Here is a 10771-nt window from a genome sequence, read left to right as displayed (position 1 = left end):
AAAGCATTTGACTCCAGACAATTCCACGTGACGAGCTGTGACAAGTACATGTACCTGCAGCTCCCAAACTCCCGGTCAGGACCCTCTGTTCTCCCTCACAGCTCTGGAATGAATCCACCATTCTGCCCTTGTCGCCGGTGCGACCACAGCGCTGCGAGAAAGAGAGTAAGAATAAAAATCAAGGACTAAAACAGGTAGCAGTAACGGGGCCTGGAGAAACCATGCAGGAGCTGGAGGAAGAGGGCATATTTTTGAGAGGCAGATATCTGCAACCCATTGCAAACTGTTGCAATGTCCTAAAGGAATTTGGAACAGGGCCGTACAGAGAAATAAGCCTGAAAACTGGTTCTTTATTACTGGAGTGCCCGGCGGTGCAGATCCTGCTTCCCTACACGCATCTGCATCAGCAGAAAAAGCAATTAATGACGATGTGGAGACAAGAATCGTTAAATCTTGCAGGACAACTACACTGTGCAATCCCTGGTACATCCACTGCAACTTCTCTTTTCCTACTACAAAGAAAGCATTTTTGTTTCTATCCCAGGCCTCTAAAGCCTTGTGGAGTTCAAGGCACCAGCCTGGGAAGCTGAGAAACATCAAAGGCACATTTCCATATCAATGGAAACATTTTTTGCATCAGAGACGTTAAACTCATAACCCCTGGCAAGGGAACTTGTTTTTTAAGGTGAAGTTGTATGTGACACCTACAGAGAAATGCAGATGACATTTAACTTAATGAAACAGGAAGAATTTAATTATACGCCTCTTCTACAAGCGTGGCATCGCGTGGCCGACTCACTAATGACCGTTCACAGTCCGTTATTAGCAGAGCCACGACAGTTACAAAGCCACGAGTACATTTAAAGAAAGCTGCCCTGCGCACAAACCAAAGCACCGGTGTTGTGCGGACACCCCCGCACACCCCCCCCGGGGCACCGGGAGCCCCCGCAGCGCCTCACCGGCCGTTGTCCGGGCCCTGACATCCCGCCATGCTTCCTCCACCTTCTCCCGCTCGGCCTCACGCTTCTCCTCGGGTTTCCGCGCCGGGCCGGGGACGCCAGCTCCTGCTCACGCTCTGCAGGACGGGGACGCCGAACTGGGACCATTAACACCGGGCCGCCTTCTCCCGCCGGTGGCCATGGGGAAGGACCCGCTCACAGCCGCGCTCGCCCACCACGGCGGCCAGGCCTCGCTGAACGGGACACGATCGCTCCCGACACATCGCCACCCGCTCGCACCGACGGCCACCGGCGGACACGGACGCAGGCCCCGGACAGCCCGCGACTCCCGGGAGTGTGCCCGGAGCCCCGCGGGCGACTCTCGGCCCCTCCGGCCCCGGCCCCGGCCCCGGCCCCTCCTCACCAGGTCGCCTCCCCCCATGGCGGCGGCCGGGACAGCGCTTCCCCTGCGGCGACCGGGCCTGCGCGGGCGTCATCAACACGCGCCGCGTCAACCGCCGCCTCTTCCGCCCGGCGCGGTTCACAGGCGTCACTTCCGCCGCGGCGCTGAGGGGACCCGGCGAGATGCCGGGCGAGGGCGGCGCAGTTAGGCACGGCCGGCCCCGCCGCCACTCCCGGAGCGTTCGGTGAGAAAAAAAAAAAGCAAAGATTTACAGCACTAGCGCGACCCTCCGGGAAAAGGAGCCGGTTGAACGGCGTAGAGCGCAGGGGGCTCCCCCCGCCCCGCCGGTACCCTGCGGAGCGGCCCGGTGGGGCGGTGCCCGGGCCCGCAGGTTGGTTTCTCTCCTTTCGCACGCCAGTGGCCGATCCCCGGGGCGCAGCTCGGCGTGGGGCGACCCCGAGCGAATCCTCCCGGGCAGTTCCACATGGCGGTTACAGGAGGTGATTGACGGGGCGAGTCTGTCGGGGTGTTATTACCGCAGTAACAGGGTGTTATAATTCCAGAGCGCCCGTCCCGGCTGGCCGCGTTCGCTGCCCAACCGCTGCCGCGGGACGGCACGTAGAAAGGGCCCCCCCGCAGGGTGTGGGTGCCTGTGGCGGCGCCCGGGGCGGGTTAGAACCGGTGACCTCCCGGTTCCCGGCCCCGCGCGCTGCCCCTGCGCCACCTCCTCCCGCCAAGCCCCGCCCCCCCCGCCCGGCCCCGTGCCGGGGCGCAGCTCAGGGGTAGCGCGTCCGGCTGCGGGGCAGGGGGTCTCCGGTTCGAGCCCCGGGGGGGCGACGCGGACACAGGTACCCAAGAGCAGCGCTCTCATTCAGCAACCCAACCACGCACTGATTTATACATCACAGCCCCAGGTCCCTTCGGGAAAACACTTCAGCAGAGATGCCCTTGTCTAGAAAGGCAGTATACACATTGTTTACTGTTTAATTAACAGCAATTACCTACACAGGAAAAACTAGACCAGCAGGGCCAGCTTCTTTGTGTGTACATGCAGTATGCAGGAGCAGAGGGAGAAATGTCAAAGTCTGATTTCATCCCTGGCCAAAGACCACCAAGTGATTTCTAAACCCTCAGGGGGTTAAGAAAGTGCCTCCAGAGTCTGTCTGTGAGGAGACTGTGGAAGAAGAAAGAGCTAAAAAGCAGCTAAAGAGGGGGCACCTGGAGTTGAACCAGGGACCTCTTGATCTGCAGTCAAATGCTCTACCACTGAGCTATACCCCCTTGGTTTTTACCTGCCACAAGGAGATTTTAGAAACATTCACCTAGAGAGACAAGTTTTTATATCCCCTCAGCTTTAAGTTGACAGTCCTGTGTACAACTTCATGTGCCTGCCAAGGAAGGTACAGAGAATTACTGCAGAGAATCAAGACCAGAGACAAGTACGTGCAGACAGCGAGCAGTTACTTGCACGCTGCACAACCCCTGCAGTTTCCTAATAGTCAGGGCCTCAGTACCTTCAATGCTGAAGCTCAGAAACCAACCTTCAGTGCACAACACAAGCTCACGAGGCCCAAGAAGTGCTCTCCACCTTCTTTCTGAGAGAAATTTTGGCAAAAGGAAGGTTGAAGAAGAAGAAGAAAAGAGGGGGCACCTGGAGTTGAACCAGGGACCTCTTGATCTGCAGTCAAATGCTCTACCACTGAGCTATACCCCCTACCTGCATAACCCTCAAATCACCTACAAAAAGCTATTTTAAATTATCTTCTACCCCAATCGCTCACCTCTGTTCCACAGGAAGCAAATCTTGCTGCAGAAAGTACAAAACTGAAATGCAACAGTGGCCCCAACGTTGAGTCCCTGCACTCCGACACAGGGGACAGGCTGCCGCCCTTCTTCCTTTACCAGGTGTCCTTGGCCCAGTTCCTCTCCTTCCATCTCTCTTTCCTCTCCCACTTGCAACCTGCTCTTGTGAAGCAGACTGTCACTCGACACAGCAACCGCCTCAGACTTTGACATTTCCCCTGCGCTTTCCAGCTCTGAGTGTAATGTGAAAAAGATTTAGTTGGGGACGAAGCTGAGCTCACCTTATGAGCTAACCTTCCAGTGAAGAAACCCCCCAAAATCCCAAGAAAAAGTAGATTGTAAGGGGGCACCCAGAGTTGAACTGGGGACCTCTTGATCTGCAGTCAAATGCTCTACCACTGAGCTATACCCCCTCGGCACTGGGCCTTCACTAGGACAGTTTAAAAACGTTTATAGCAAGAAACGAGCGTCTATGGCCACTGGTCAGATTCTTGCATTCGACAGCCCCCTGAGTCTCCTCATGCACCTGCCAGAGGCCGTACAGAGAATTACTGCACAGAATCAAGACCAGAGAGAAGTAAACAGCAAGTGCTTTCTCAGAGAGCGCACAACCCCCGCGGTTCCCTTGTGATGAGGGCCTTCGTACCTTCAACACTGAAGCTCAGAAACCAACCTTGACTGCACGGCCCAGGCTCACAAGACCCAAGAAGAGCTCTCCATCTTCTTTTTGTGGGAAATTTTGGCAAAAGGAAGGTTGAAGGAAGAGGAAAAGAGGGGGCACCTGGAGTTGAACCAGGGACCTCTTGATCTGCAGTCAAATGCTCTACCACTGAGCTATACCCCCACCTGCTGAGCACCTGCCCAGCACCAATCTCATTCTTCACTCCCAGCAATCCCAGCAAAGATCCAGAAATTAATCCCGGGACAAAAGAGCAGCTTCTCAGGAAATACTCATCTCTCTCCTCACAGACACCCCACTGATGCTCCTCTTCTCTTGTGGCAATCGGCTTCTCCACCTCTCCCCAGCACCTTATCAAACGGAGAACGGCGCCCGTACACAGTTTATGGGAAAAGCATGGAAATAAAGAGCTGCAACGCAACTGTTTGTGGAGAAAAAGAAGGAAAAGGGGAGGGGGCACCCGGATTTGAACCGGGGACCTCTTGATCTGCAGTCAAATGCTCTACCCCTGAGCTATACCCCCACCTGGGCACTGCAGCCCGGCCCGGCTCCTCCTGGCCACCGACCGGCTGGCTCCGCTGCATTCCACTGCCTGTGCTCACTGCACCCGCAGCACTGCCTCTCACAGAACACACCTCTCATCACCCTCCTTTCACCCTAAACACCACCACACCTCTCTCACCACACTTGCACACACACTCCTGCACCCAAGCTCACCACTTCCCCCTTCGCCTTCTCAAAAACATCCCACCCTGGACAGCCAGGAACACTGACAAACGCTGACTCCAAAACACCGCTGAAGGCCCTCAGCTGCGCCTCCGTTTGGTCTCGGCGTGTGCCCTGCCCTTAGACAGCACACCAGCCTCCCAGGGGAATGACCTGCCCAACACCTCCCACCCTGACCACAGCCGCTCTGTCCTCCCTGACTGGCAGCCAAAGGCAGGGGATGCCGACAGAGAAACACCCGGCGCGTTTCAGCCAGCTGTCGTGCCGTGCCCTGCCTCAGGAAGTCTTCATGCACCAGAAACCCAGCACAAGCTGTTAAAATAGATCAAGGGGGAACACCTTTATTTTCGTGGTGGCTCCTTACTCGTAAGCAGGTCTCTGCGTCTCTCCCCAGGGCTGAGGATCAGCTCCTTCATCACCAGCGCGCTGGAGAGGCGGCCACTGCTCTCAGAGACGTCCACTTCAGCTGCAGGGTCGGCGTGCTCCAGTGACAGCCAGGGCGCCTCTTGTACCCTTCCGGGGCTTCCAGGGCTGCTGGGAAGAAGCCACGTCTGCTTGCCTGCTCTGAGGAACGGCCTGTAGAGAAGAGAGCGGCCCTCAGTCCTTGGAAGTCCTTTTACAGGTTTTGCCTCCCCACCTGCTGCCAGTGCACAGCTCCCGGTTATCCAGTGGGATTGTCTGAAACACTATTTTAGGCCACAATATTTCGCGGATTCACGTTGCTTAGGCCAAACAGCTGTTTAAAAGCTTCCAGGTTCATTTTTATGTGACTGTTTCTCAAACAAAGCATTTGACTCCAGACAATTCCACGTGACGAGCTGTGACAAGTACATGTACCTGCAGCTCCCAAACTCCCGGTCAGGACCCTCTGTTCTCCCTCACAGCTCTGGAATGAATCCACCATTCTGCCCTTGTCGCCGGTGCGACCACAGCGCTGCGAGAAAGAGAGTAAGAATAAAAATCAAGGACTAAAACAGGTAGCAGTAACGGGGCCTGGAGAAACCATGCAGGAGCTGGAGGAAGAGGGCATATTTTTGAGAGGCAGATATCTGCAACCCATTGCAAACTGTTGCAATGTCCTAAAGGAATTTGGAACAGGGCCGTACAGAGAAATAAGCCTGAAAACTGGTTCTTTATTACTGGAGTGCCCGGCGGTGCAGATCCTGCTTCCCTACACGCATCTGCATCAGCAGAAAAAGCAATTAATGACGATGTGGAGACAAGAATCGTTAAATCTTGCAGGACAACTACACTGTGCAATCCCTGGTACATCCACTGCAACTTCTCTTTTCCTACTACAAAGAAAGCATTTTTGTTTCTATCCCAGGCCTCTAAAGCCTTGTGGAGTTCAAGGCACCAGCCTGGGAAGCTGAGAAACATCAAAGGCACATTTCCATATCAATGGAAACATTTTTTGCATCAGAGACGTTAAACTCATAACCCCTGGCAAGGGAACTTGTTTTTTAAGGTGAAGTTGTATGTGACACCTACAGAGAAATGCAGATGACATTTAACTTAATGAAACAGGAAGAATTTAATTATACGCCTCTTCTACAAGCGTGGCATCGCGTGGCCGACTCACTAATGACCGTTCACAGTCCGTTATTAGCAGAGCCACGACAGTTACAAAGCCACGAGTACATTTAAAGAAAGCTGCCCTGCGCACAAACCAAAGCACCGGTGTTGTGCGGACACCCCCGCACACCCCCCCGGGGCACCGGGAGCCCCCGCAGCGCCTCACCGGCCGTTGTCCGGGCCCTGACATCCCGCCATGCTTCCTCCACCTTCTCCCGCTCGGCCTCACGCTTCTCCTCGGGTTTCCGCGCCGGGCCGGGGACGCCAGCTCCTGCTCACGCTCTGCAGGACGGGGACGCCGAACTGGGACCATTAACACCGGGCCGCCTTCTCCCGCCGGTGGCCATGGGGAAGGACCCGCTCACAGCCGCGCTCGCCCACCACGGCGGCCAGGCCTCGCTGAACGGGACACGATCGCTCCCGACACATCGCCACCCGCTCGCACCGACGGCCACCGGCGGACACGGACGCAGGCCCCGGACAGCCCGCGACTCCCGGGAGTGTGCCCGGAGCCCCGCGGGCGACTCTCGGCCCCTCCGGCCCCGGCCCCGGCCCCGGCCCCTCCTCACCAGGTCGCCTCCCCCCATGGCGGCGGCCGGGACAGCGCTTCCCCTGCGGCGACCGGGCCTGCGCGGGCGTCATCAACACGCGCCGCGTCACCGCCGCCTCTTCCGCCCGGCGCGGTTCACAGGCGTCACTTCCGCCGCGGCGCTGAGGGGACCCGGCGAGATGCCGGGCGAGGGCGGCGCAGTTAGGCACGGCCGGCCCCGCCGCCACTCCCGGAGCCGTTCGGTGAGAAAAAAAAAAGCAAAGATTTACAGCACTAGCGCGACCCTCCGGGAAAAGGAGCCGGTTGAACGGCGTAGAGCGCAGGGGGCTCCCCCCGCCCCGCCGGTACCCTGCGGAGCGGCCCGGTGGGGCGGTGCCCGGGCCCGCAGGTTGGTTTCTCTCCTTTCGCACGCCAGTGGCCGATCCCCGGGGGCGCAGCTCGGCGTGGGGCGACCCCGAGCGAATCCTCCCGGGCAGTTCCACATGGCGGTTACAGGAGGTGATTGACGGGGCGAGTCTGTCGGGGTGTTATTACCGCAGTAACAGGGTGTTATAATTCCAGAGCGCCCGTCCCGGCTGGCCGCGTTCGCTGCCCAACCGCTGCCGCGGGACGGCACGTAGAAAGGGCCCCCCCGCAGGGTGTGGGTGCCTGTGGCGGCGCCCGGGGCGGGTTAGAACCGGTGACCTCCCGGTTCCCGGCCCCGCGCGCTGCCCCTGCGCCACCTCCTCCCGCCAAGCCCCGCCCCCCCCGCCCGGCCCCGTGCCGGGGCGCAGCTCAGGGGTAGCGCGTCCGGCTGCGGGGCAGGGGGTCTCCGGTTCGAGCCCCGGGGGGGCGACGCGGACACAGGTACCCAAGAGCAGCGCTCTCATTCAGCAACCCAACCACGCACTGATTTATACATCACAGCCCCAGGTCCCTTCGGGAAAACACTTCAGCAGAGATGCCCTTGTCTAGAAAGGCAGTATACACATTGTTTACTGTTTAATTAACAGCAATTACCTACACAGGAAAAACTAGACCAGCAGGGCCAGCTTCTTTGTGTGTACATGCAGTATGCAGGAGCAGAGGGAGAAATGTCAAAGTCTGATTTCATCCCTGGCCAAAGACCACCAAGTGATTTCTAAACCCTCAGGGGGTTAAGAAAGTGCCTCCAGAGTCTGTCTGTGAGGAGACTGTGGAAGAAGAAAGAGCTAAAAAGCAGCTAAAGAGGGGGCACCTGGAGTTGAACCAGGGACCTCTTGATCTGCAGTCAAATGCTCTACCACTGAGCTATACCCCCTTGGTTTTTACCTGCCACAAGGAGATTTTAGAAACATTCACCTAGAGAGACAAGTTTTTATATCCCCTCAGCTTTAAGTTGACAGTCCTGTGTACAACTTCATGTGCCTGCCAAGGAAGGTACAGAGAATTACTGCAGAGAATCAAGACCAGAGACAAGTACGTGCAGACAGCGAGCAGTTACTTGCACGCTGCACAACCCCTGCAGTTTCCTAATAGTCAGGGCCTCAGTACCTTCAATGCTGAAGCTCAGAAACCAACCTTCAGTGCACAACACAAGCTCACGAGGCCCAAGAAGTGCTCTCCACCTTCTTTCTGAGAGAAATTTTGGCAAAAGGAAGGTTGAAGAAGAAAAGAGGGGGCACCTGGAGTTGAACCAGGGACCTCTTGATCTGCAGTCAAATGCTCTACCACTGAGCTATACCCCCTACCTGCATAACCCTCAAATCACCTACAAAAAGCTATTTTAAATTATCTTCTACCCCAATCGCTCACCTCTGTTCCACAGGAAGCAAATCTTGCTGCAGAAAGTACAAAACTGAAATGCAACAGTGGCCCCAACGTTGAGTCCCTGCACTCCGACACAGGGGACAGGCTGCCGCCCTTCTTCCTTTACCAGGTGTCCTTGGCCCAGTTCCTCTCCTTCCATCTCTCTTTCCTCTCCCACTTGCAACCTGCTCTTGTGAAGCAGACTGTCACTCGACACAGCAACCGCCTCAGACTTTGACATTTCCCCTGCGCTTTCCAGCTCTGAGTGTAATGTGAAAAAGATTTAGTTGGGGACGAAGCTGAGCTCACCTTATGAGCTAACCTTCCAGTGAAGAAACCCCCCAAAATCCCAAGAAAAAGTAGATTGTAAGGGGGCACCCAGAGTTGAACTGGGGACCTCTTGATCTGCAGTCAAATGCTCTACCACTGAGCTATACCCCCTCGGCACTGGGCCTTCACTAGGACAGTTTAAAAACGTTTATAGCAAGAAACGAGCGTCTATGGCCACTGGTCAGATTCTTGCATTCGACAGCCCCCTGAGTCTCCTCATGCACCTGCCAGAGGCCGTACAGAGAATTACTGCACAGAATCAAGACCAGAGAGAAGTAAACAGCAAGTGCTTTCTCAGAGAGCGCACAACCCCCGCGGTTCCCTTGTGATGAGGGCCTTCGTACCTTCAACACTGAAGCTCAGAAACCAACCTTGACTGCACGGCCCAGGCTCACAAGACCCAAGAAGAGCTCTCCATCTTCTTTTTGTGGGAAATTTTGGCAAAAGGAAGGTTGAAGGAAGAGGAAAAGAGGGGGCACCTGGAGTTGAACCAGGGACCTCTTGATCTGCAGTCAAATGCTCTACCACTGAGCTATACCCCCACCTGCTGAGCACCTGCCCAGCACCAATCTCATTCTTCACTCCCAGCAATCCCAGCAAAGATCCAGAAATTAATCCCGGGACAAAAGAGCAGCTTCTCAGGAAATACTCATCTCTCTCCTCACAGACACCCCACTGATGCTCCTCTTCTCTTGTGGCAATCGGCTTCTCCACCTCTCCCCAGCACCTTATCAAACGGAGAACGGCGCCCGTACACAGTTTATGGGAAAAGCATGGAAATAAAGAGCTGCAACGCAACTGTTTGTGGAGAAAAAGAAGGAAAAGGGGAGGGGGCACCCGGATTTGAACCGGGGACCTCTTGATCTGCAGTCAAATGCTCTACCCCTGAGCTATACCCCCACCTGGGCACTGCAGCCCGGCCCGGCTCCTCCTGGCCACCGACCGGCTGGCTCCGCTGCATTCCACTGCCTGTGCTCACTGCACCCGCAGCACTGCCTCTCACAGAACACACCTCTCATCACCCTCCTTTCACCCTAAACACCACCACACCTCTCTCACCACACTTGCACACACACTCCTGCACCCAAGCTCACCACTTCCCCCTTCGCCTTCTCAAAAACATCCCACCCTGGACAGCCAGGAACACTGACAAACGCTGACTCCAAAACACCGCTGAAGGCCCTCAGCTGCGCCTCCGTTTGGTCTCGGCGTGTGCCCTGCCCTTAGACAGCACACCAGCCTCCCAGGGGAATGACCTGCCCAACACCTCCCACCCTGACCACAGCCGCTCTGTCCTCCCTGACTGGCAGCCAAAGGCAGGGGATGCCGACAGAGAAACACCCGGCGCGTTTCAGCCAGCTGTCGTGCCGTGCCCTGCCTCAGGAAGTCTTCATGCACCAGAAACCCAGCACAAGCTGTTAAAATAGATCAAGGGGGAACACCTTTATTTTCGTGGTGGCTCCTTACTCGTAAGCAGGTCTCTGCGTCTCTCCCCAGGGCTGAGGATCAGCTCCTTCATCACCAGCGCGCTGGAGAGGCGGCCACTGCTCTCAGAGACGTCCACTTCAGCTGCAGGGTCGGCGTGCTCCAGTGACAGCCAGGGCGCCTCTTGTACCCTTCCGGGGCTTCCAGGGCTGCTGGGAAGAAGCCACGTCTGCTTGCCTGCTCTGAGGAACGGCCTGTAGAGAAGAGAGCGGCCCTCAGTCCTTGGAAGTCCTTTTACAGGTTTTGCCTCCCCACCTGCTGCCAGTGCACAGCTCCCGGTTATCCAGTGGGATTGTCTGAAACACTATTTTAGGCCACAATATTTCGCGGATTCACGTTGCTTAGGCCAAACAGCTGTTTAAAAGCTTCCAGGTTCATTTTTATGTGACTGTTTCTCAAACAAAGCATTTGACTCCAGACAATTCCACGTGACGAGCTGTGACAAGTACATGTACCTGCAGCTCCCAAACTCCCGGTCAGGACCCTCTGTTCTCCCTCACAGCTCTGGAATGAAT

At 56.4% G+C, this 10771-nt stretch overlaps 5 non-coding genes across 5 annotated transcripts; all 5 read right to left on the bottom strand.

Annotated features, from left to right (window-relative positions):
• Window positions 1-2550: 2550 nt before the first annotated feature.
• TRNAC-GCA (transfer RNA cysteine (anticodon GCA)) lies at window positions 2551-2622 on the bottom strand. Its single transcript has one exon. It is a non-coding gene; the product is annotated as a tRNA-Cys (tRNA).
• Window positions 2623-2983: 361 nt separating this feature from the next.
• On the bottom strand, window positions 2984-3055 carry TRNAC-GCA (transfer RNA cysteine (anticodon GCA)). Its single transcript has one exon. It is a non-coding gene; the product is annotated as a tRNA-Cys (tRNA).
• Window positions 3056-3916: 861 nt separating this feature from the next.
• TRNAC-GCA (transfer RNA cysteine (anticodon GCA)) lies at window positions 3917-3988 on the bottom strand. The gene has a single exon. It is a non-coding gene; the product is annotated as a tRNA-Cys (tRNA).
• Window positions 3989-7881: 3893 nt separating this feature from the next.
• TRNAC-GCA (transfer RNA cysteine (anticodon GCA)) lies at window positions 7882-7953 on the bottom strand. The gene has a single exon. It is a non-coding gene; the product is annotated as a tRNA-Cys (tRNA).
• A 355-nt stretch (window positions 7954-8308) lies between these two features.
• On the bottom strand, window positions 8309-8380 carry TRNAC-GCA (transfer RNA cysteine (anticodon GCA)). Its single transcript has one exon. It is a non-coding gene; the product is annotated as a tRNA-Cys (tRNA).
• Between the last annotated feature and the right edge of the window lie 2391 nt (window positions 8381-10771).

This window comes from Rissa tridactyla, chromosome 19, assembly GCF_028500815.1.
Source record: "Rissa tridactyla isolate bRisTri1 chromosome 19, bRisTri1.patW.cur.20221130, whole genome shotgun sequence".
Taxonomy (NCBI): domain Eukaryota; kingdom Metazoa; phylum Chordata; class Aves; order Charadriiformes; family Laridae; genus Rissa; species Rissa tridactyla.
Note: the sequence above shows the minus strand (reverse complement) of the source record. Positions and strands in the feature narration are given on the sequence as shown.